Source organism: Antechinus flavipes, chromosome 5 (assembly GCF_016432865.1).
Source record: "Antechinus flavipes isolate AdamAnt ecotype Samford, QLD, Australia chromosome 5, AdamAnt_v2, whole genome shotgun sequence".
Taxonomy (NCBI): Eukaryota; Metazoa; Chordata; class Mammalia; order Dasyuromorphia; family Dasyuridae; genus Antechinus; species Antechinus flavipes.
This window is the reverse complement of record NC_067402.1, coordinates 271,195,492-271,222,460: the sequence shown is the minus strand read 5'-3', so window position 1 is coordinate 271,222,460 and position 26,969 is coordinate 271,195,492. Positions and strand designations below refer to the sequence as shown.

At 35.2% G+C, this 26,969-nt stretch overlaps 1 long non-coding RNA gene across 2 annotated transcripts in view; it reads right to left on the bottom strand.

The window, feature by feature from the left end:
* Positions 1–26,969, bottom strand: part of LOC127564646 (uncharacterized) — a 203,498-nt gene that overhangs the window by 55,376 nt on the left and 121,153 nt on the right. For both annotated transcript variants that reach the window (XR_007954324.1, XR_007954325.1), the window contains exons 6-8: positions 22,243–22,371; positions 20,577–20,680; positions 19,706–19,829 (exon numbers count right to left, since the gene is read on the bottom strand). This is a non-coding gene — a long non-coding RNA (uncharacterized LOC127564646). The remainder of the gene's footprint in view (positions 1–19,705; positions 19,830–20,576; positions 20,681–22,242; positions 22,372–26,969) is intronic.

The window sequence follows — 26,969 nt, the reverse complement described above, 5'->3', positions numbered from 1 at the left end:
AAAGAATAAGTGGGGGAAAAAGAGAAAAGTAGTAGAAGAAAATAGGAGAATAGGGAATGATTAGGAAGAAGGGAAAATATTAGCTTTCTCTCAGAGAAGATCTGAGAGTGAGGAAGAAGGCACATTCTACTTCTGACACCAACTGGTTATATAGCCGCCGGCAATTATTGAATCACTCAGTGCCTCAGAGAACTCTCTAAAACTATACATTGTAAAATAGTTGCTCATTGGCACTGGTAGAGAAGGTTTTCCCATTAGTTGGCTCAATAGATTTCACATATAATTTCACATGTAGGGAATTCCTATCATGAATACTACTCCCATTATTGCAAATGATCAATTGGCTTGAAAATTATGGTTTTCAGAGTTGTTGGGGTTAAGTGACTTCAGGGTCACACAGCTCATATATATCAGAGGCAGAACTTGAACCTGATTCTAAGGCCAGTTAACTATACATTATTCTCATTTTCTTCATTTATTTTATTTTTAATATAATTTTTTTAATTACACATAATTTTTTTGTTACTTATTACATATTCTAGGGCAATTGTGGATATATATAGTAAAATGACTTCTTTCATCCACTATATCAATAAAATCACAAGTCTGGAGGGAAATACTGTACATTTTCTAACAATGGCTAAGTTTAGAGTCCAGTTGAGTTGACATTATACTCATAGTGTCTTTAAAACAAAATCACTTGATATACTATATTTCTGTCTGTTTAACTTAAATTTGCTAAACCAGTTATGGTGTTGGGTTTATTCAGTAGAGACTGGTAAAAGTGAGGTATCTGAAATGACTATGAAAAATGTTTAAATCATCTAGAAACAAAGCACTTAAAATAATACCTTAGGTATGCAAGTCCTACCAAGTGGACAGAGCTTTAAATATTTATAATAAAGAAAATTTAAAAATTTCTCCCCTAAAGTACCTCAATAGCTCCCAAAGGAAGTAAGTCCAAGAATTATGAAATGTTGACCATTTTGAATCTTACACTCTTTGTTGTAGCAGAAAATGGGACTTCTCAGAACCAGATTGTACTCAAGGTCCTTAAAGGCAGCAACCATTTTATTTTTACCTCTACTTTCCCACAGTACAGCACCAGATACTTAACAGATACTTAATAAATAATTATTGATTAATTGATTCCAAGGAAGATATCAAAATATTTTTAAAAGTCATGATAAAAAGAGAAAGGACTGTTAGTTTTATATTATAAAATATAAACATAAAAATACAACCTTCCAGAGTTCTATAGGAATGGATAATTTGAACAAATAAATTTTTAATGAACGTTTATTCCTGTAATAGAAAAAAAGGGAGATCTTGGACTTTCTGAACTTATCAAACAATTTCTATGAAGCTAAATGATTCATGAAGTAATACAGCATCTGAAAATGGGGGAAAAGAATGTGACTTTCCTTTTCATTACTTCTCAGACTCTGTAGTGTTTAAAAATAGCTTTAAAATTACTCAGGTCAATCGCAGATCAGTTATTGAAATCTGATTCATAGCAGCCTTGTCATTTAACCAAACCAAAGGGAGAATGGGACCTGTGATTGCTTTAATATAGAGAATTGCCAGATGAGGAACTTTTCTTTATCAGTTCAGCCCAATACCTTCTACAGTTAGGAATTTCCTAGAGCACTGAGAAATCAAATGACTTCCTAGAATCATATGGAGCAAGCAAATGGTTTGATATATAGAGCACTCCACCTGGAGTAAGGGAGCCTTGAGTTCAAACCTCAAAAACTTAGTGTAACCCTGACCAAGTCAGTTCATCCTGTTTGCCTCAATTTCCTCATCTATAAAATGAGCGGGAGAAAGAAATGGCAAACCACTTGAACAATTGCCAAGAAAATCTCAAATGCGGCACAAAGAGTAGAACGCAATAGAAACAAGTAGAAAAAAAGAATTTTTAAACTCTGGGGTTCAGTAAATGCAAAGAAAGTGAGCATTTAAAAAACATACGAAGTCCAAGCTCGATGACCACAGAGCATTAAAAATAGCACTTTAAGGTTTGTGGTGTTGAAAAGCACAGTGATTCTAGAGCCATGGGACCTGTGTTCAAATTCCTTTTCTGAAGCTTACTACTTATATGATCTCAGTAACATCATTTAACCTACCTAAGCCCATCTGAAAAATACCAATAAGGATGCTAGGGGATTGTGGTGAGATCAGAGGAGAGGTTTGGAAATCAACCTATTCATTTTAGAATATACACATATATACACATGTATAAGTTGTTCTTATCAGGGCTGTTTTATATATATATACATATACACACATATGTGTATATATACACATATGTATATATATATATATATAAAACTAAATTATTATTAAATATGCATCATACAAATATATAATTACATAAAATGTTATTAAATATAATGATTTCTATTACATAAATTATATATAAATTTACATTATATATATATAATAATTTATACACTCTTAATCCTAAGAGGCAGAGACACTTCACCCATTTGTGAAAACAAATAGGTTCTAAGTAATTAGTCTGTTCTCTCTAGAACCTCATCTTTCTTCTCTGACATAGCATTTTGTATCCCTGAGATATACTTAAATGATACACTTAATGAAGAATATCAGATTTAAATGAATTTTTCCAGATTTTTCATCTATCATGATAGATGATAGATCTGGAAAAATTCATTGAATTCATTTATCTATCAACTTATTCTCTATCTCTATCTCACTGTCTTTTGTCTCTCTCCTACCTCTTTGTCTTTCTCCTTTTGTCCTATTCATTTATTTATTTATTTTTTAATTTCTACTTATCTTTCTATCAATTTACCAATCCTGTTTCTACCTCTTTTCCTATAATTCACCTACACACCCAGAGAGAGAGCTATTTATGGAAGAAAATAATATAATAGCATAATTTCTCCTCCTTCCTCCCTTTTCCTCTTCCTCTTTCCTTTCTCCTTCTCTCCCCCTTCAAGGCAAAGCTTGAAGCAAAGTTGATGTATGTTCAAGTTTTATCTTGGACACACAATGTCTATGTAACACTAAACAAGTCACTTAACCATCCAATGCTCCAGGCCAAAAGGTATCGAACACATGAACCAAAACACTCCCAAGTACAGCCTGAACCAGATTAAAATGTACTTGCCTATGTTGGCCAAACTAAATAAAGATATAATACACCACAGATAATAATGCATTTTAAAGTCAAGCTGATATGCAGCCTGCAGGGAGCCTTATGTATGTTTCTGTGTGAATTTGACACTCCCAATCTCAGGAATTCTCTGAGACTGTAAGTTACAGAGAAGATATCAACCTGCATTAGTAGAGTTTCCTTATCTGGGAGCTCCCAGTATACATGAAATTACATGTCTGCTCCCTAACCCTGTAGATATATGAGATGTATTAATGACATCCAACTCTTGGTGATGCTATTTGAGTTTTTCTTGGCAAAGATACTGCATGACTTGGATATTTCCTTCTCCAGCTTATTTTATAAATGAGAAAACTAACACAAACAGGGCTAAGTGACTTGCTTAGAGTCACACAGCTAGAAAGTATCTGAGGGTGGATTTGAACTAAGGTTTTTCTGCTTCCAGGGCCAAGCAATCTATCCACTATAGCACTTTGGAGTATTTTTTTAAGATGGATGGAATGAAATTCATATGATTAAAAAGAGACATTACATTGAAATAAAGGTCCATTTTCCCCCATCTAAATTCATAGGAACCCTCCCCACCCCCCCCAAAGTTTTAACTATTCACAGGTGAGTCCTATATGCCTCCATAGTAAGAGTTTAATAAATGCTTGCTGAACTGAGCTGAATACACTTAATTCAGAGAAAACAATACTTTGCCTGTACTATCTTTTTTACATAGTACAGTTGTTGAAATCTTTTAAATTTCAACTTACCTTTTTTTTTTTTTTTTTTGGTCTTACGCTCAAGCATCCTCCCTGTTCAATTTTTATATACTTAAAAGCCCACTAAAGAGTTCTCCATTTCCCTGGGCTCAAAGCTACTCGCAAGTGATGCAAATGATATACAACACATTAATGTTGGGTATAATGATAAATCTTATTAATGAAAGTAACTGTCAGGGAAGAATGAAAACAGAAAGACAAAGAAACTAATTCCATTTATTTTTATCCTATATGTGAATCAATTAATCCAACAAGTACAAAAGTACAAGGCTCCCCCTAGACTCCTTAACATTTTGAATTTGATTTCAATCTATCATCATCCTGATCCTCTGTCCTGATTTAATTGAAAAAAAAAAAAACTTGTTTTCACCAAAAATGCTGCTCTAAGATGTCCTGGTATATATTTGGATGACATCTCTTATTCAGGGTTTTGATATTTAGATAGTTTCTTTTTACTAAGTTCCATAAAGTCAACATATCCTCTCCAAGTATTTAAATTCACTTTCACTATAAATGACAACCAAGACTATACAGTAGCTTTCATCAACCAGAAAAATACTTCTCAACTTCATCAGAAGGAAATGAATTCATTAGCTACTTTATTAACTCAATGATTTTCCTCTTTTTTTTTCTTCCACCCATTTTTGTACGCCCAAGGTTGTCTTAGCGAGATCAGCTCTCTTTGTGTTCCACAAAATCGTAATCAATCTCTATTATAATCTCAAAAATAGTATTTGTCACTTGGCTAAGGAAAAAAAAATCAATAAATCTTCCAGGGCTGTACAGGCATTTAATGCAATGAATCGAAGCCCGTTAGAGAAATTTAGCTTGCCAGTGGTTCGGCACAAAATAATGGAAATCCTGAAAACGCACAGCGAGTTGGCAGATGAAATATAGGGATAGGCCACAGAAATTAATATTTGGGCATTAGAATAGCCTGTCATTTCTAATGCTAGAAAGAAAAATGGATGGAGACAGGCCAATTCTCAAGGGTCATCACTCCAGTAAACAAAAACAAAAATCCATGCACAGAGAAAGAATTCTTGACGAAATCATGATAGAGTTTCTCACTGATTACCACTTAAGCCAACCCTTGGGAAGGATTAATTTTTCCTTTTATTATTCACCAGCCACAGCAGCAAGTTTAATAATACTCACAAGAGTATAAGGAGCCTTAGAGAGAGAAATGAGAGAATTGTGGAGGTATACAAGCTATTATAGTATCAGAGTTCTCCTTATAGTGACTTACATGGGAGTCAGGAAGACCTAAGTTTCAAACTAGCCCAGACACTTACTAGCTGTGTGACCCTGGCCAAGTCACCCAATTCTGTTTGCCTTAGTTTCCTCAGCTGTAAAACGAGCTGGATAGCAAACCACTCTAGTATCTTTGCCAAGAAAACCCCAAAATAAGATCATGAAAAGTTGGACACTATTGAAATAGCTGACAACAATAACATGTACATGTTTTCACTCTCTTCCTCTCCTCCCTCCCCTATGGAATATAAGCTCTTGAAGGCAGATGATTTTATTTTTGCCTTTTTATCCTCAGTGCCTAGTACATAGAGGGCATTTCATAAATACTTATCAAATCATCAGATCACAGACTTTGTGATCTGGGTGTGTGCAGCTCATCTCATTAGGGCATACACTAAGATAATTGCTTTTGAAAAGTGAACATAATCTTATTTTAAATTAATCACTAAACTTTGCTTTTAAAAATAAAAATATGATGCACAAGATACCTATTTGTTTATTATTTTATTTATTTTACATCACATTTGCCTAAATATCTAACATAATCTGTGAGCCTATGATTAGAAGAAACATTGAAGACAATCAAGTCTAACTTATTCTCTCTCTCAGAGAGAGAGAGACAGAGACAAAAAGGAAGGGAAGGGAAGGAAAGGAAGGGGAAGGTGAAGAGGAAGGCAAAGAGGAAGAGAAGGGGAAGGGGAAAGAGAGGGAGGGGAAGAGAAGAGAAGACAGGGGGAGAAAGAAAGTAAGAAACAGGAGAGAAGAGGAGAGGAGAGAAGAAAAGGGAGAGCGGGAAAGAGAGAATAGAGCTCATATGCTTATCTATTCTTTACTTGCAGATCCCCAAGGAAGGGAAAACCATGACCTTCCTAGTCAGCCCATCGCACTTCTGGGAAGGTACAATTTTAGAATTTTGTTCTTTTCAAGCCTAAATTCACCACTTTGCACTTTCTATCCATGGATGCAACTTCTATCTTCAGGGGGCACAAAAGAATGAATCTACTCTATCTTCAATACCACTATCCTTCCAGTAGACTGGTTTTCTGAGGTCCTTGGAGAGAGAGTTGTTATACCGTCTTTTTTCCAAGTTAAAAACCCCACCTTCTTTAGCACAGAAGTTCTTAGTCTAAGGTCCAAGAACTCTCTCTCTTTTTTTTTTCCTTAATATATATTTGGATAGCCACATTTCAATAATATTGATTTCCTTTCTAATTGTAAGGTTTTTTTTTATTTCACTTAATTTTAAAAACATGACTTTGAGAAAGAGATTCACATACACATACACACATGTTAAGAATCCCTGCTTTAGTTGATCCTCATGTATCACAGACTCAAGATCCTTTCTACATCCTGGTTGCTCCCTTGAATGAGTGAATGAATTTTCTTGATTACAAAGCGCAAGAAGTCTCTGTTATAATTATAGAATTTTAAAGTTGTGGAGAGGGAACATTTTATTTTTGTTTTGATATACCCATTTTCTATCATAGTCCCTGGTACTCACAGATAGATACTTACTAAGTGTTTGATTGTTGACTGAAATGCTCTCTATTTAAACTTCTTGTAGGCAGAACTACCTCTTTTAGTTTGTTTTGGTTTGTTTTTATTTATCTGAAGTTATCTAGTATAATGCCCAATATAGAATAGATCTTTTAACAGTTGTTTGTTGAACTGAAGTGCTTTCTTTGCTAAAAACTTAGATCTGATTTTTGATATAATTATTTGGTATTTCTAGAGGTAATCACTTCCAAACTTTAAAAAGACCTTTGGGCTTATTACTGGTATTTTAGTCAAAGACAAAAGGAATAAATCCAGAAATAACACATTTTTTAAATCTAAATCAAGAAATCTAATCACTGTGTATACACTGCTTATATCCACCTGTTTAATTCCTTTGAAAAGTCACTTTCTCATTAGTAATAGTGAAATTACATGTTTAAATAATTTATGTAAGTTTAGTTATAATAATTTATTTAAAATTACATAATTATATTATATAGTGAATTACATTTTATAAAGAGTTTAGTGCTCAAATTATTTTATAAAGTTACATGCCAAAAATAAGAGAATAATTTAATGCTATCAAATAGATAAGTGAAAAAAGATGAGGGTCTTTCCAATTCACACTGAGGGTTCAAAACAGTAGAATGTGATGTTTGGATTATTCTTGGCTTATGGACCTTTGCTTGAAATTTTATCTCTGCCAGTTACTATCTGGGTGTCCGAGGTGATTAAGTCATAATTAAAGACCTTAGTATAAATCCCACTTCAAATATATGTTTAGTGATTCTAGGAAAGTCACTCACTTTCAGCCTCAGTTTCCTTATCTGTAAAGCAGAGAGTTGGATCAGATAGATTCTAACATCTGTTTTTAGTTCTCCAAAAATGATCATATAAGCCTCTGATGCTTTTCTGTAAAATTAACCAGAAAGTCTCTAAGACATCTTTCACTCTAAAATTTTGTGAGCTAAGACTTTGAACAGTTCTACATGCTATGACTGATGGATCACAACTTCTCTTCCACAAATGGCTCAAGAATAATAGTTTATGTCACTCTTCAAGAGTTCAAAAAGTGCTTTATATGAACTACTGAGCATAAAGCACTTTTTGAACCTTACAACAAGCATGAGAGTTAGTCACTACCACTATTATCAGCCCCGTTTTAGAACTGAGAAAATGGAAGGTAAATGAGACAAAGTCCCTTGCTCAAGATCACAAAACCAGTAAGTAGGTATGAGTCATTATAAATTGAACCCAGTTCTTCCTGCATCTAGGTCCAGAAATTCCACCCATTAAACTGCCACCTCTCCGATGGAATAATAGCTGACAGTTAGATAGTTATTTCAGTTCTTTACAACAACCTATAGGTTGTCCAAGTATTAGCATCACCATTCTAGAGATGAAGAAATAGATTTAAGGTGACAAAGCCAGATTTTGAACTCAGTTTTTCCTACCTTAAATTCCTTGTTCTTTCTGCCATCGTGCAGCTAAGGTCCTACTGTCCCATTTCATCTCTTCTCTCTCCATCTGTCTTCCCCTGCTTCTCACAAATACGACGCAGTATCAACTGATACTCTGAGGGAGGGTTTCTCTTGACGAAAAGTACAGAATGTTCCTGCCCTTTCAATTTATGGCTAAAACTACAAGCCATCTCTCCTTGTGAGATCACTGGACCAAAAGAAATAACTAAATGTGCAACTGAATTAACACAGAGAGTAACTAAGTCCTTCATCCTGAGTGATAGCCCTGGTCCCTGCGAGTTTGTGTCAGCAAGAAACTTCAAAGAGATCAAAGGCGGCCCTCTATCCACTATCTCCTTTACCTGTACAGCACTGTGACCGACCTACTTCAGATAAGTAAATAGTGTTTGCCTGGAACTTCATGAAAGAGTGAATTTTAACATTAACATTACATCCATCTTGGATCTCATCCAAATTCAAAAGACTACCAAAAGACTTTGTTAAATGGACCCAGCATGGACCCTGAGGACAGTAAAAGAGTGAAAGTTGCCTGTGTTCATTATACAAGCCATAGATACAAAAAGAGATCCCCAAAGTTGGTCAACACCATACAACCAGATTACCAGCCCTTTAGATTACATCATTTTATTGTCCCATGGATAAAAACAATATCAAAATAGAAATTATATGTTTATAATGGCATTTAATAGAAATTGATCTTTCAATCAATCAAGCAAGCCTTCAAATAGATATACAATTGAAGGATATTATTTAAATTGTATGACTTTACGGACAGACATTAGACTTGGAGTGAGAAGGAATTAGGTTAGAATCCCATTTCAGATACTTTCTTTGAATCATCAGCACTAAATGCCCAGCACATAATAAGTATTATTAAACTCTCATTAATTAATTATATCATCCTGAACAAGTTTCTTAATCCCTCAGAGCTTCAGTTTCCTATCTATAGGATTACCACAGAGATCAAAAAAGATAATGCATCTCAGGTATACTTCTAACCTTAAAGCATCATAAAAGCATGAGTAATAATAATTATTAAAATCAATGAAATATATTTATTAAATACCTACTTGGTACCATGTACCATACTTAGGATATAGACTTGTTATTTCACTAAAGATACAGACTAGGGAAAATTGAGCAGCAGTTGGGTTTTTTCAATGGAGTCCTCATTAACGGATTTGTAATTCTTCCCCCCCCCCCCCCCCCAAGGCTTATCTTTATTATCTTCTCCTAAACCAGAATGCAAGTGATAACCCAAGCAATTAAAAGACTAATGCAGTTAAAAAGCAAACAAGTAGAGAAATGAGAATGTGGTTTCTTAGATAAATTTCTATGGAAAGAATGAACTATTTAGTAACTCATCAGATTTTTTATTACATAAACCCAAGTCAATGGAACCAATGGTTTTATATTTTCTACATTTGATACTTTCTCATACCAAGATGAATCCAAAAAAGAGGAGGAACTGATCCATGTCCAAATATTTGTCTGGCCTTAAAGCTCCTTTGGAATAAATTAACATATCTCTGCCTACACCTTGCAAGATTTGAATGAGGAATAAAAAACAACAGAGTAAGCCAGGGTTGTTTTTCAACACATCATTATTTGAAGGGAATCACTTTGAATTTATCACTGAAATTTCAAGAGGTAAAAGGGCCCACTTTGTTCATTTCAACACCAAGAAGGATATTGTGTCAGACTCAGAGAATTTTTTCATATTTTGTTGGGGGGAGAGGGGAAAGGAGAGAGAAAAAGATAAAGAGAATGAACTTTTAAACATTCTCCAAGAATATATTTTTGGAATAGATTAGCTTTATATAAATAATCTATCTCTTTGAATTATTATAATATTACATAAATTTATCCTATAAAAGAAGCTTTATGGTATAGTGGAAAGAATCCTGGTTTTGAATCTAGAGGAACTGGTTTCAGATTATCGTTTTGTTATTACCTGTGTAGTCACTGACAATTTACTTAATCATTTCTATGGCTTTCAGTTTCTTCATCTTTCAGAATAGAAAAAAAGGTTAAGAATTCCTGCTCAAATACGAATTAGGAAGTAGTACACAAAAGTATTCTCTATTCCAGGAATCCCCTAAAATAATCATAAGTTATGAACCTTCCATAAGCCTTGTATGCATTAAAGAATAACGAGCACTTGCTTTAATTATTATATTAAATTTATTATTTATACATTTAAAAATTTAAATATGAATAATTATAATATAATGGACAATCTTATGCCTCTCTTGCCATATTTGAAAATGTAGGTGAAATGATTAAATTTGTTTATAGTAAATAAAAATCTGTAATTAGAAGTTAATCTAGAACTCATGTATCTAAATATTATACTTTGATTTATGTTATATATATATTTGATTTATGCCATAATATAAATAGGAGAAAGGCTAGGCATGAACTCAAACTCCTGGGAAAAAGTGTTTGGTTTTCTTTAAAAAAAAAAAAAAAGAAAAGAAACAAACAAACAAAAATGAAAACTCTTAAGAAAACATGTGTCCGCATTCATGTAGCTTTCTCCTTATGAATGTCTTTTATGTTAACTGTAAATACATATAGTCTAGTGGATGGTGTCTAAAAATGGCAAAGTTTAATGGTGATGATATTGTCAACATTTATATTTGTAGTCTGTAAGAAAGCAACTATTTGTAATTCATAAAGGGAAGCTTGGAACATTCAGTACCAAAAAGACAAAGTGTTATCACAGTTATCACTCTTCACAAACTTATTTGTCAGATCTGTGGATTGACAAGCTTGATGGAGAATCCTGATAAGATCTTAATAAGTTTCTGTCTATTCTTGTTTGAAGTTTGCCCAAGGACCAAAGTCTTTTCAGGCACTTGGCTATTTAAGGGGCTATTTAAGTCAACATTGATTACTTAAGAATTCTAATACAGAACCTTTTTTTTCCCATGTAGTTTTGATGATGAGAACATAATAATAGGAGCTATTAAGTATTAATACTTTTCCTAATGGGTCTATCCAAGCCTTAAGGGAAATTGTCACATTGCTTCTCTCACCATTCTCAAGACAATTTGCACTTTACTAATAACTAAATTTCAACTATTTTAAAGTGTAAACTCCTGAGAGAGAAAAGGAACTGGGTATTTTCCAATTAAACTCTCCCCCTAAGCCATTACAGAAAGGGAAGGGGAAAAAACGTGAAATGAATTTGAACGTACCATGAAGATTAAAATAAGATGAGTTCTTAACAGGGGTGACCAAAGCTTTCAGCCAGATAATCCACCTTCTATCAAGTCCTTTATCATGGCCTTCTTCAGTCACTCCATATAAGTCAAGGAGATGCCTTTCGGCTTTACATTTGGAGAAATAAATCTCAGGATAGCAAGAGACATAAATAAATAGCTAATATTCCTTGCCCCAATAGCTGGCTGTCTAGAAATAAACAGAAATCTGAAATCAAAGATAAAAGGCATCTAAGGGAGTGTGCAAACAAACATAAGTTCCTTAGTTTAGCAAATGCTATTGTTGTAAGAATTTTTTTCTTTCCTCATTTCATAAAAAGAAACCCTACAAAATCTTCTGTTGGAATGCAAATCATAGATTTAGAGCTGTGAGAAACCAAAGGGGCCAATTACTCTGGCATTATTTTACAGATGAAGAAACTGAGGAAGAAAGTAGTTAGATTAGTTGCCCAGGGTCATTCAGGTAATAAACATCAGAAGATACAAACTCAGGCCCTGTGCCTAGAAGTTCATCATTATTTCCAATTTCTGGGCAATCTTTTATCCTCAGTAACCTGGTTATTTCTAGGCTTAGAGGGTTCCTTAGGGAATTGAGAAGTTACATGACATGTTTTAGTTCACAGAGTTGCTATGTGGGAGAGCTAAGGAAAAGGAGGAAGAGAATAAAAGAAGAGATGAAGGAAGAAAGGAAGAGAAAGAGGGAAGGTGGAAGGGAAAGAAGAAGGGAAGGAGGAAGGAATGAAGAAAGAAAGGAAGGAAGGAAGGAAGGAAGGAAAGAAGCGAAAGAAGGAGGGAAGGAGACAAAGAGGGAGGGAGAGAAGAAGGGAAGGAGGGAGGAAGGAAGAGAGGAAAGGAGGGAGGGAGGAAGAAAGGAAGGGAGGAAGGAAGGGAGGAAGAGAGGGAGGAAGGAAGGGAGGAAGTCTCTTGGGTTCATTTCTCCTTTCCCTTGCTAAGCCAAAAATCAACATTCTTCACTTTGTTTTTGAATGATTCTCTTCCACTTGCTATCTTTTCAGCCATTTCCTCATTTCCTCCTTCATTAAAATGAAGCATATGAAAAAACTCTCTTTAGAAAAAAGTTAAAATTCAACCATTTGCTTCTCCTTAAAACACCTTCCAGAATCCTTACCTTACTTTAGGATGAAATTCAGCCTTCCCCAATGCTCCCTTTTCAAATTACCTGTTATAAACTGATATTTGCCCATGTGGGCTTGTTTCTTAGGGAAAGATATTTTGTATGAATTTGCTTGTGTGTATGCTGTATCTTTCCCCAGTGGAATGTAAACTCCTTAAGGGCAGGCGTGGAATAATTTTTATTATCTTCAGCAATGTGCCTTAAACAAAGGAGGCACTTAATAAATCCTTATCAAATTGATTTGAATTGAATTTGCATTCCTGGCACATCAGTTCAGGAAGTGACCTTAGAGCTCAACCTCCCCATTTATGGATAGAGATTATATAATCATAGATGAAAAGCTAGAACTACTTTAGGGACCATCTTATCCAAACCCCAAACCCCTCATTTTATGATGAGAAAATGGTGATCTGGAGAAATCAAATGCTTTGTACTCAAACTGGCCTCTCTGCTTTTTCCCTGCTTGAAGAACCTTCTCTTTTTTTCCCTTTATTTAAATTCCATTCCTTTTATAAAGCCAATCTTATGTATTACCTCTTCAATGGAGTCTTTTGTCTTCTTTTTCCCACAATATCCCCAGAGCCTAGCATAGAACCTGACATATAGTAAGCCCTTAATAAATGCCTGTTGATTAATTTACTTTTATTATTCTTGCTATCATAACTGCTGTTCAACCTGAATGTGATGACAAATAATCTGTTCTCTCTCCTTTTGTTGCAAGTTTAATCAATTTAACATTGGTCTCTGCTTCATTGGTCTTTAAACCACTCTGGTGGTATTTTTGAGATGATGCTTTCCTTATGGTCCAAAGGGATAATTCATTAAATAAGATTTAAAAATACGACACTCAATGTAAATATATGCTTCTATTAAAGATTAAAACAGTGCAAAGACTTTTGGGACACTCTATACATACACATGCATATAGAAAAAATAAAAAGAGAACAAGTAAAAATAAAGACAAAATAGTATAAAATTTGTTTTTATGACACAAAACAAAAGTTCATTTTCAAAGGTTTCCTTTGTATTCCTTTCTTGAGAAAATAAATTAAAGCAATGGATTCTTCCCTCCATAACCTTTTGTAAATATAAAACCAGTGCAGTTGGGGTCAAATTGACTATCTCTACTCAGAAGAGGACATATTTTTCTGGAATATCAGAGAAAGAACAAGTCAGGGAGTTCATATACTGGAAATAATGGCAGCTGAGACATCAGTGAGTGGGCTTCATTCCTCTTTGAGTAAACACACCCTTTTTTCCTGATGAAATTCACTGCCCTGTCCACCTGCTCCCTCCCAATCCAATAAGATGAGCAATGCTGGTAGTCTGGTTAATTTATCTACATAATAAAATAAACAACCAGAAAGATTATGCTCTAAGGTAAGATGACACCCGTGGGTTATTCCCCCAGAGGCCTGAACTTGAGATGATCTGGGAAGCTTTTGTCATCTCTCTTCCAGCACATCTGTACTCAAGCTGATGGCAGATTTAAATTATGTCTCAGGAGAGGGTTTTAGTTCTTTTTAAACTAGTCTACTGTGGGATTTTTGTTATTAGCCTGGGCTGATCTCCTAGCTTTTCAATGCCTTAATTTTCTTCTCTAAAAATGCATACTACTAATTAATCTTTCCAGATGGACCACAGTCGGTGTGCTCAGTCAGTACCCATGTCATGCCAAGAGATCTAAAGGAAGACCGCCTAGATGTTACGTGTCCCTTCTTCCCCAGAAGAGAATTTGCCAGAGGACATGGAAAAGAGTCCCACTTAGTCCCAGGAGGTCTGCATGACTTGTAATCTGCACCATTGGGGAAGGACCCATATTGATAGTACTATAAAATCAAAGTTCCTTACAGCAGCTTGGTGCCCTCAGTATAGTATAATCTCATGAAAATGGTGGTTGGTCAATTAAAGAGCCTGTTTAATATCATAAGCATTGTTAGGAGGAAGTCCCAAGAATGATTTTGGTATCAAAATCATTTCCCTTACATATCCCCATACAGCCTGAAGGAATAAATGGACTAACACTCCACTAAGTTACAAAGGAAGACAACTTGGGGAGGAAACTTTCCACTGGGTAGGTGTGTCAGAGCAAAGAGTAAAATTCCCTTCTTTATTTCCCACAACATGGTGGTTTCCTCACGTCAGTCTTATTCAACATCAGGTTCCTGGTCAGATAAAATCAAAATAATCAAAGAAGTAATTATCATAGTTTCCTTTGGAACACTTACTTGGGAGGTTATACTTTATAACTGACTTGACCGTATACATACCCTATTTTTATTATAAAATAATGGTAATTTTTAAAAAACTTATTGGTTTGAATATGGCTGATTTTCAAGTATCTGTATCAAGAGAAGGAAGCAAATACACAAAGGTAATCCAAAATTTGTGATTAATCCCCAAATTATTCAACTTGAAATCTTATATTTTCCTTTAGAGTTGGAATTTCACCATGATATAAGGCATCTCCACAAAGTGTTGATAGTAGATCTAGATGAAGAGGGCCTGAGTTCAAATCACAATTCTGTAAGATTAGAACCTAGTCCTTGTTTGTCCTGAATCTCCATTTATTTTGTTGTTGTTTAAAAAGAGAGAGAGATGATAGAAAGAGAAAAAGAAAAAAGAGGGAGGAAGGGAGGAAGAAAGGAAGGAAGAGAGGGAGATAGGGAACCTCAATTTCTTTTTGTTGGCTTTTTTTGTTTGTTTTAAACAGAGAGAAGATAGAGAAGAAGGAAGGAAGGAAGGGGACTTCAATTTCTCAATCTATAAAATAAGAAGACTAAACTATATAACTTTTGTGGGTCTTTCTAGCCTCTAAATCTATTATTCCATGGTATGGAATACCAACTAGTTTATGAAATCCCTTTTGGATAATCCATAAAATGGAGAACTCAAAATAATAAAGAGTTGATGACTAATAAATGGTCACTGGATTAGGGATACAGTACTCTTTTCTTTCCTCAATCCCCATTCCTGACCTCCTTCTACCTGCCCAGCTACCAATGCCAGACATTAGACCAAAGAGCTGAAGAATGGGAATCATGCATTTTCCCAGTGAAATGGCAGGTAAAAACCTGCCATGCCTGCTGTGAGTGAAATGGGCTGGGTTTTTGAAACGTGAGGTACTTAACTCTCAGGGGCAATGAAAAAATGGTGTTGAGCTGATTTCATGCTCTAAGGCTCTTTAGCTATCAAATGGAACACAATAAAAATGAAAGATACCGAAGGGGAGGGGAGAATTCAGACAGAAAGCAAACAAAAAAATAAAAATCCAAATAGCAGGACAGCAAATAAAGAAAACCATAGTGAGTTAACACCATTTATGTCCTCCTTCTCGTGTATTATAATGGGAGAATGATTATCTAGCATTTATATAGCATGATGCTGCCCCAGGATTCAAGGATTTTTTACTAATTATAAATTATCTGATAGGTATTAACTTCTTAGGACTTTCCTTGTAAATAAAAAAACAAGAAAGCAACAACAAATGTTCAAACAAAAATGTTATTGTTCAGTCTTTTTTTTTTTTTTTCAGTTGCAGCTGACATTTTGTGACCCTTTTTAGAGTTTTCTTGGAAAATATATTGGAATGGTTTGCCATTTTCATCTCCAGCTCATTTTACAAATAAAGAAACTGAGGCAAAAAAAGTTAAGTGACTTGCCCAGGGTCACATAGCTAGTAAAGATCTGAGGCTGGAGTTGAACTCAGGTCTTCCTAATTCCTAAAAATTCCTAAAAGGGCCCTAGCACCGTGCCCTTTTAACCAAAGATAAATAGCATATTGTATATAATAGTATATAAGATAATTCATTGAGAACTGTCATAGTAGAAAAATGAAAATTGTAGCATCAATAGAATTAACATATGACATAGTATGGACTTTAAAAATCTTTGATTGATGGATTGAAGTAATATGAGAAATAAATGGATAATGTTTGTATACTGCATTATGGGAGACAGTGTGGGGTTGAGGAATAAATGGCAGACTTGGATCCAAAAATCCTGGGCTGCAATCCCGTGTTAGGCTCTAACTCTATGACCATGGATAGCTACATCACCAACTTTCAGTTTCTTCAACTATAAATAGGGATAATAATAGGTGAGGAATGCTTGCAAAGTTTAAAGTACCAAATAAAATGGGCAGGTTGGGAATATATACCAAATGGTGAAAGGGAACTACATGCCAAAGGATAATTATTTTAGGAAATTTCCAGAGTCCCCCTCATCAAGCCTTTGTTCTTGGTGGCTTAGCTTTCTCCTCACTCAAATATTGGTTCAAAAATTGAGGCTGTAATTTCTTATGTGGATGTTCATCCACCCTTATAAGGTCCTATCAGAAATCGGGGGAAAGAAGAGTATTTCATTAGCACAGGGAATTCCTTGTGAGAAAAAAATTTACCTTTGCCAATCAGCAACTTAGACCCTTTGAAAACTGTCTAAAGCACAGAGAAATTCAGGGACTTTTCTAGTGTCACATTGTCAACCTGGGTTCAAGGCCACATTTGAATCCAGGTTTTCTCATTGTGAGGTCAACTCTCTGTCTACTATGGCACTCTACCTCTCCCTAGAAGATACATTCAAAGGATTATAGATATTGAGCTAGAAGAAACTTCAAAGTAGTCCAAAATGCCCATTTTACAAATGAGGAAATGGAAGTCACAAACTTAGATGACAGAATTAGAATGGGGAAGGAATCTAAAAATTTAATCAAACCTCTTATAAAAAAAATTGTAAAAACAAAATTAATATGACACTAATTTCTTTTTCTAGTACTTGGAGACCGTGAATTATGCAACTATCTTCTCCCAGCTATTGATGGTGGGCATAAGCATTTATTAAACACCTACTATGTATTAAACATTGTACTAATAAAAATTATATATTATCTCCTTTTTTTTCAAAACAACCCCGAGAGTTAAGTGCTATTATGATCCTCATTTTATAGCTAAGGAAACTGAGGTAGACAAAGGTTAAGGAACTTGTCCAGGATCACAGAGCTAGTAAGTTCCTAAGGCTAGTTTTAAACTCAGATCATACAGATTCAGTGCTCTAACTACTATACAACCTACCTACCTGGGAAGCCTTTTAAAAAAGGACAACAAGAGGGGAGGGGAAAAAAAGGAGAGGTGGGGAAGGGGAAAGAGAACAAAATGTAGAACAAGCTATTTGTTGTGCCCTCACAAGTCTTGTCTTCATAGGATCAAATATTTCAAGTTGAAAAGAACTTCCCTTAAGTCACTGAAACTAAATGTTTCATTTTATAGATTATATAGACTGAAGCCCAGAATGTGATTTGGTAATTAGCATAGGAGATAGGATTGAATTCAGATTCTGCTGAGTCTAGCACTCCATTTCCTATACTATGCTGCCTCAAGTCATCCAATTTAAGTCATATTTTTAAAATGTTTTTTAAATGTTCTTTATGATGTAACATTTTTTTTTTTGTCATTTGCAAATGGCTCTTTACATACACAACTCGACTTTACAACAGATTAAGCCAAGCCAAAGAGAGCCACACATTAGCCATGTCTGACAATGTATGCCTTATTCTGCACCCATAGTCTACCACCTCTCTGCAGAAAGATGAGAGATACATTTTCCTGCTAGTACTTTAAAGGCCCATTTGTTCACAAAGTTGATCAAAGGGCTGACTGATGTGTTCCACAGCTATTTCTTCCAGTGTTCTCTGTCCCCTGTAATTCAAGGTGGTGTATGTCAACCAGAAATTTATGAATGAGGGGGCAGCTTCTAAAAACATTCTGCCTCTGATCTTCCTGAAGTATACATAGCCTAGGCCTCTATAGTAAACAGATAAAGGCTAAAATTTTGCATCTTAAGTGATAATATGAAGCCCTCCCTTATCATATAAAGGTTTTCCAATGATAGTTTTATAAATTTAAAGAGAACCCTTGGAAATCAATTTAGTTCTACTCCCTCATTTTATAGATGGAGAAACTGAGGCATAGAGAGACAAAGTGACCTAAGATCATAGGAACAAAAATACAGAACTATAAGGAATCTCAGAAATCAGGCAGTTTACCCCTTCATCTTACAGATAAGAAAACTGAGGTCCAGAGAGATTAGATGACTTGTCCAAAATTGCACAATACTATTGGGGGAAGGGATATTTGAATCTAGGCACCCTAATTCTGAATGTAATCCTCTTAACATTTTCATTTGATCTGCTTTTAATGACTGTAGTAGCAAAAACCTTCTAAGCAACTTACTCCATGATAAAGATTTGACCTTTGGGGTAGAGGTAATGGAATAACTAGAATAATTTTTAGGCTTGGACTGAGCTGCCAAAATAATCTGCATCTTCAGCAGTTTGATATTTTAAAAGAGAGAAAGAAGGCAGCTGATAAAGAATGATTCATTATCTAACTTTAAAAGGGGGTGTGGAAGAGAGAAAATGGAGAGAGAAAGGAGGGAGGGAAGGAATAAGGGAAAGGAGGCACAGAGAGAGAGAGAGAGAGAGAGAGAGAGAGAGAGAGAGAGAGAGAGAGAGAGAGAGAGAACGAGAACACATGAGAATAAATTAAGGTATTTTTATGCCTTACAAAAACTTTTGTGCTCATTGCATTCTTAGATATCCTCCCTAATAAAGCTAATGTTCCTCTTCTCCTTATAACTGACCTCCTGTCCCTGGGAACTACATTGGAATAGCCACTCATCTTATACTAAAGAAAAATTCAGCACATTTTTCCTGGTTCTTTCCTTTTTCCTTTTTCTTTTCTTTTCTTTCTTTCTTTTTTTTTTTTTACATTAGGCCTGGCCTGTCTTAAAAATGTTTTTCTGCAATAAAATAAGTAATGTTAGATAGTAAAACTACAATTCAGAGGTTGTGACTTGTTCGGGGTCTCAAAATTAGTAAAGCATCTGAGTTGAGATTGAACCAATACAACGACCAATTTGTCATTCCATTCTATGCTGTGTAGAGACAACCACAAGTTCTGACTATCTGCGTTCACCCCCAATCCTCATGGAATGGTGAAACTACCTGGGAACTCTCTCTGTGCAAGGCAGAACAATACTTCCAATATTTCAGACACTGTTGTTTCTTATTTGAAATGCTTACAATCCTCATCTCTTATTTAAAAAACCAAAACAAAACAAAACAAAAAATGACATTATATAACAAACTCCACTGTTATATCTTTTTTTCCCTGTAAGTAGCCAAATTAAAATGAATCTCTTACCTGGTAGAGAAGAGGAACAACCAAATAGGGCAAGTGATGTCAAAAATGTTCTTCAGTCAATTTCATACATGAGTTACATGTTCCTGTTGAGGAACTCTCTTCTCCCTCTCTCTCTCAATCAGACCTAATAAAAAGCCAAATAAAATTGCAACGTAATTAATGCATACATATTATGCACACACATGTGTGTATGTTACATATGTAACATACACGTGTGTTCAAGTATATGCACATGTGCAAACATACATGTATGTAAATACACACTATATAAATATATATAAAGAGAAAGACAGACAGGCATATACTTACTCAACTTTGAAGAAAAAAATATCATCAAACACTAAAAAAAAAAAAAAAAAATCCAAAACAAAAAAACTGATTCTCAGAATTTAGAGTAGAACGTTGGGTGCCTTGGAAAGGTAAGCAGAATAGTCAGGATGTTTTTTCCCAAAGGATAAGATATTACAATACATCAAAAAGATGTTTAGTCTCCAAAATTCTTAAGGACAGTTTGATACTTCCCACCAATAGGTTTCAAATCATTAAAAATGTCTCATTTAACATATGAACTGCGTGCAAGGTAAGCATGGGAGCTATGATAAAAATATTAGCCAACTAATGTTGATATGTGTTGGTATATTTGGAAGCTTGCTCAAGAAATTAAGAAGTAAATGTCCATAAGAGAAGCCTCTCAGAAAAAAAAAAATCAATATACCAAATTTTTTTTCAAATAACTATTCTCACTCAATATTTTACAAAAAGCCCCATAGCTAAGCTTTGAATTTAACCTGCTTTCCAGTCTCAATTTAGCTACCATTCTTCCCATCACATTGTTTCAGACAAGGAAAGAAAAATCAATGGCCCTACTCACCTGTGGCAAAATTTTGCTGCCAAATCTCCGTAGCTCTAGGGGATCCAATCCTCTGTGGCCGAGAGTAAAATTCTTCCAGAAAACTGGTGAAGCACCCATCCTTCCTTTTGAAACAGAAAAGAGCAAAAGAAATCTGGTTGTCACATGAATAGAATTAACACCATGTCACTTGGTTCTGCTCTACTTTTGAGGAAGATTAGCCAACAACTATTAAAATTAAAGAGTTGGTAGAAAGTAGGCATTTTTCAAATTGTGGATTTGATTTTGGAAAATAGAGATCTTCAATAAACATTTCTCTTCGTTTTTTTTAAGTTTTTTTCATTTATGACAGAACTGAACAATAGGTTTGCTGAACTTTTTTCCCCTTTTTTTTTATTTCATGTTATAAGGGATGGCTCTCTTGGAGGGGAAGAGGGAGAGATATACTGGGAAATGTAGGTGGTGTAAAAACAAAAGCTATTAATAAAAATGTATTTTTAAAAAAGAAAGGGCTGAACAAATGTGCTCCAAGTGAAACACAGATAAGGACTGTAAACTTTGAAATGCTGTAAATATGACTATAAGAAAGATCTGTGACTTCATCCATGCGGGAGCACTCTCGGTGTGGGAAGTGTATCCTCCAAAACAGATGGCAGTCTATCTATGACTGAAATAGATACATAGCAAAATCTTAAGACTTTTAGAGCTGAAAGTAATCTCAGTGGTCAACTGGTAAGACCCCTCATTTAGGAGATAAAGAAAAGAGTCCAATGAAGTTAAATATTTTATCCAAGGCCATAAAGCTATTAAGTGGCTGAGCAAGTAAGCCCTAGGGAGTTACCTGAGGTATTCCAAAAGTAAAATAGCTTGCCTAGGATCACACAGCTAATATCAGAGATAGCATTTGAACCCGGGTCTTGTAAATGCATTTTGTATATTCCCTTAGCTACCAGCAGAATGCAAACTTTGAAGGGAAAGATTTCTTTCCTTCCCTTCCTTCCCTTCTCTCTTTCCTTTCCCTCTCTCCTTCCCTCCCCTCTCTCTTTCCCTCTCTCCCTTCCTTTTTTCCTTTCCTCCCTCCGTTCTTCCTGTCTCCCTTCTTTTGTATCCCCAGTATCCAGCAAATATTAAGTACTCAATAAAAGTTATATTGAAATGGAATGAATTGCTGATGTCCAGCCTAGTATTTCGCCTATTATGATACACTGTCTCTATAAAACACTTTAATAAATGGAAGATGGCATTATTCTTCTTTCTTTATAAAAAAAGATCATTCTAGAAATGAGAATGACTAACAGTCTAGTACTAACAGCCCAACAAAAAATCTTGGGTGCTGAAGTTGTTAGTCCCTAACTTTAATAGTTCTCATTTGTTCTACTTTTTATTGATTTCATCAATAAAATTGAGGTCTTGTTGAAAATGACAATTCAAGAATTTCCTTTGGAAAAAACTAAAGATGGCAGGTTTTATATTAATATCTTATTAATGAGCATTGGGAAGAGGAAAATGTAGGAAATCCCCAAAAGTTAGCTAGTAGAAGATGTCATATTCTAGGAGGCGTAGGCTTTTTGTGTAGTATGAAAAATGTCAGAAAGGCAAGAATCACTTGTAGTAGCCTGCCCACTCTCCTTGTTAAACATGGAGGTAAAAACTTTAACAAGTCATGTCCCCCATATTCCTTACATACCTGAGTGAAATCTCAAAGGTATTTGTTTCACTCCAGGGCAGTCTTTTTTGGGGGCTTGGCTGAATGTATTCCCTGAAGCCCTTCTGTTCTCAAATGAAGTCATTACATCACTCAATCAGCCCAGAGTATCTGCAAAATGAAAAAAGCAGTATTAAAAATGAGATAGAGATAAAGGGGAACGGCAGAGAGAAAAGAAGGAATAAGGTGGAGAGGAAGAGATGACAGAAAAGGAAGGAAGGAAGGAAGAAAAAGAGGGAAGGAGTCAGGGAGGAAGAGAAGAACAAAAAGGAAGGAAGAAGGGAGGGAAGAAAAGGAAATATTGGAGAAAGGAGGAAGGATCAAAGAAACAAAGAATTAAGGAAACTGAGAAAGAAAAGGGAAAAAAGCAAAGGGGGAAAAAAGCATTCTCTTCCACTGCCCCCCCCCCCAAAAAAAAAAAATCCCTAGAAAGAAAACTTAGAACTGGTTGTTTTCCAAATATTTGTGATCTCTTAGTTAACAATGACATAGCCACTGTTACACTCTGACAGGCAATGAGCTGAGACATGACAGATATAAGCCCCCAAGAACAACCTTGCTGCCAAATGTATTTAAGCTCCTGTTAAAACTTTGACTTGATATTCCCTTGATTAACTTTTGCAACAGCTCCTGTGGTTGTCTTTCAAGGCCCTGATAAATTAAGTCATTTCCCCCATGACTGTCAATTTCAGTTATTTCACCCCATCTGTTCCCAAACAGCAGACATTTTTATATCCTCTCCTTATTTGTGAATTATGGCAAATAAAAATGGATCAACTCCAAATTCAAATTTTCAAGGAAGTGGTTCCAATGTTCATCAGGCCATGTCTACACTGGCTAAGTAAAGCGCTCTTTTTAGAAAGAGAAGCGCCTTAGTCAGCTAGAGTCTACATAGCTGATCTGTTGGGGGAGGGAGGATTGGAAGTCGTTTGTTTGTTTTTTTCCACCTGATTTCACCAGGGAAACAAAATCTCCAAACAATTAATGAGCATGACCCATGATGATACGAAATATGATATGATTATTGTTTCCCACTTTACTGAGGCAGGAAAGCCAGCTTTCAAAATGTTAATAATATAGTAAAAACGACTTAATATTTTGACCAATATTATTGACCAATACAATATGATAAATAGAAGAGATTCATAGAATAACTGATATTTTAATGAACTGATGCTGAGTGAGAATAGAAACAATCAGTAAACAAAATCAGTCAAACAATGTACACCATTCCTAAAATGATAGTAATGAAAAGAATATTTAAAAGGACTTCAATAGCCAATCTTGCTTCTGGACAACAAATAAGGAAACATTCTTGGCAGAGAAACTGCCAAGGTGTAGAAGGTATAAGTGTTGTCAGACCCAGTTGATATACTGGTTATTCCAGTTTAACTATTTCATGGTTACAATAAAGGTTTCAACTCTTGTAATGACATGATGGTGGTTCTGGGTAAGAGAGGGTGGGTGAATTAGAAGGTTAAATCATAAATTACTGATATAAAACAAAAAAAATCAGAAAGTTAAAGGAATGAATGAAGATAGGAAGAAGGGAAGCAAAAATAAAAGAGAAAGAAAGGAAGGAAATGTGGATGGAGGGAGGAAAGGAGGGGAAACTCACAAAGAGATTCTTTTTACTTCATACCAATTTCTGAAGATGGAGGCAAAAAAAAGTGTATCATCATTTTTGAAAATGCAGATCTTTCCTCTTATAGATGGTGGCAGTAGTGGTACCAGCGGTGAAGTAGTAGTAGTGATGTGTCTGTATTTGTGTACTTTAAATCAACTTTTTTTCCTGAATGGCCCTTGGCCAGCAGCTGCCTACAACACTGATATTATTTTTTTAAAATCAAATGGTTGAAAATGATAGCTAAATACCAAAAAAAATCAATTTAAAATGGTAATCAATGTTTTTGAGGAAACATTTATGAACTCTTGATCCCTTACAATCAAGATTTAATAACTATTGTTGGGGCATTATAACATGGTTACTGTACAATGCCCTAACATAATCTTTAACGCTGAAATTCTTTCACCAATTTTCGGGATAAAAAGAGGTTTAGCAGAAATGTTCCTCTAACAGCTATGAAATTATAGGCTTCCCCTTTATCCACCCAAACACACTCCACCATGCTAAATAATAGATACAGCACTAATCACCTTTGGATTCATGCCAATGTGCCGACATTGGTGTCTTGGCAGAATTTGACAAAATTGCTTTGAAAGAATAAAACCTAATTCCTAAGGATGATCTCAAACACTTTCAAGAAAGGGTCCTTAGAAGCGAAGTATGTGCAAGTATTCAAAAGGATAAAGTCTTCTCTGAATGAGATGAGTCTAGCAACTTTTGCATCTCCCCCCTTCTCTTTCATCCATCAAAAGTAGGGAAAGAATCAAGTCCAGATATTTTGAACTCCAAGATCTCTATTTTGGATATTTAATATATCCAAATATGTTTTGTTCTTTTCTGCCAAAATTTGTCCTTTTCTTCCTCTCCCACAAATTATAAGGCTTTGAAGTCACCAGTTTGGTTGACTGTTTTAATGGGAGCCAAATTAACCTTCAAGCTATATCTACATGACTCCACAGAAATTAGTTAGTTAACTTTTCCAGTTAATTCAACTTATGGTTACCATACTGTTTGGTATACAGGAGGTATATAATAAATGCTCATTCCTTAACCTTAAATTCAGTATCCCTAATCAGACTAGGGATATGTTTTTCACCCAGTTTTTAAACTGAGGTCTCTGACTACAAACATGTAATATACATACACCTATACATATACATGATGCACAAAGTTAGAGAATTTGTGTCTAACTTGTGGCAGAACATTTTGAATTCCTATTAGCCATAGTTGTACAGACTGTAACTTGATTCCAACCCAGTGATGTCATTTTGTTCCTCTTCAAGAACGAAGAGCAACAATCAACATGTAAGAAATTGGAAAGAAATTATTAACAAGTAATAATCACCCATTGACTTTGAATTAATAAGTCCTTTTTCTAATTTCTCATTGTGGGGTGACCCTCATTTTTTAAAGGCTGGAATACAATGGAACACATGTTCTTCTTAAGTCCTACAAGCAAGAAAGTTTTTTGAGTGTCATTCTGGAGATGGATTGCATTCCCCTCACAGAGGAATCAGACTAAGTTTGGAGAAGCTCATAGCCAGCCTGACTGGAGAGGGATGAATTATAAGGGCTTCCCTAAGTAGCCAAGTCAATCTTTCTTAATATTCTGGAGTCTTAGAAAATGAACTTAAATCCTAGTTCTTCCACTATCTCCCTGAGTGACCTTGGGCATATCATTTTAATTTTCTGTGTCTCAGTTTCCCCATAATTAAAGAGAAGAGGTGGGCTAAACCTACATGACCTCTATGCTCCCTTCAGCTTATATCTTTATTCTTATTAATCATCATATCAAATACTTGTGTTCCTTTGTAAATCTATAGTAAGCTGAGGATAATATTGCCATAGTATGCCTCCAAAACCTTAGAGGCTGGAAAGGGTAACATCAGCTCCCCAAAAGGACATTAGAAAAGGACTGTAACTAAGTGGGACAACTGTAGTTTTTCCTCCATTTGACAAATCATAGAGGGCCAAAATAGCCAATCTTTGCACCAATTTAGCACAAAAATAACAATCAATAATGCTAATGTATAACAATCAATAATGATAATGTCAACAGATGGAATGTTTCCTCTCCCTGAGTGAAGTTTACTTGGTTTCCTCAGCCTCTCATTTGAGAAACTTTCCCCTGCTGCCAAAATTAAGTTCAATTAGAGAATAACAAAAGTTCCAAAGGATTCTGACTCGCTAAATGTCATGCACATAAGGAATGTACTAAGGTACTATACAAAGAAACAGAAACAAATCAAGCTTCATGTTTGTTCCCCAGCAACCCCCAGTTCCAGAATGGACTCCACCACTACGGATAGACATCAAAAGCTACAGACTTACCAATGGCAAGAGAAATTACGGAGAAGTAAAAGTAGTTTGGGCCCCTACTGCTAAATGACTATTGACATCATCTCAGAAACCTTGTGTTCCTGGGCCACATGCAGGAAGATTGTGGCCTGCTGGGCTTGAATGCTTGGGGGTGGCAAGAAGTTAATAGGGAGGGCAAGAACCATTCTTTTATTTCCACTCAATAAACAAAGGTTTAATGAGCTGAGTTAGAGAGGCTTTGGTAGCCCCAAGAGGAGAGGAAATTTAGGTTGACAAAGAAAGGAACTTGAAAGAAAGTTTAGATTTTGGTATCTGTACATTGCATAAGGGAGCAAAGTAAGTAGTTTTACCTACCTTAGGTACAACAAACAGAATGATAGTCTTAGAGTTGAATGTGTAGCACCTTCATCACAATGGATGTTGGAAGGGAATCATTGAAATGAGAACAATATGGTTGAAGCGGGAGGTGGAGAAGATTTAAAAAAAAATGATAGCACCAATTGGATTGATTGAAAGGGAACAGTTTGGGAGGGAGAGAGTTCAGGAGAGGGGAAGAGAGTGTAGAAAAGAGATGTCCATTCCCTACACTAAGGTATTATTTTGCCTGACCAAAAAAAAAAAAAAAATACAAAACAAAACAAAGGACAGAAGAGATACCATAAATGAACTGTTAGGAATCTGGGACAGTTTAGATGAAGAAAGCAAAGGACATTCAGGCAACAAAGAATCTTTTAAGTAACAGTGGAAAAGCAAGGAGAATTAG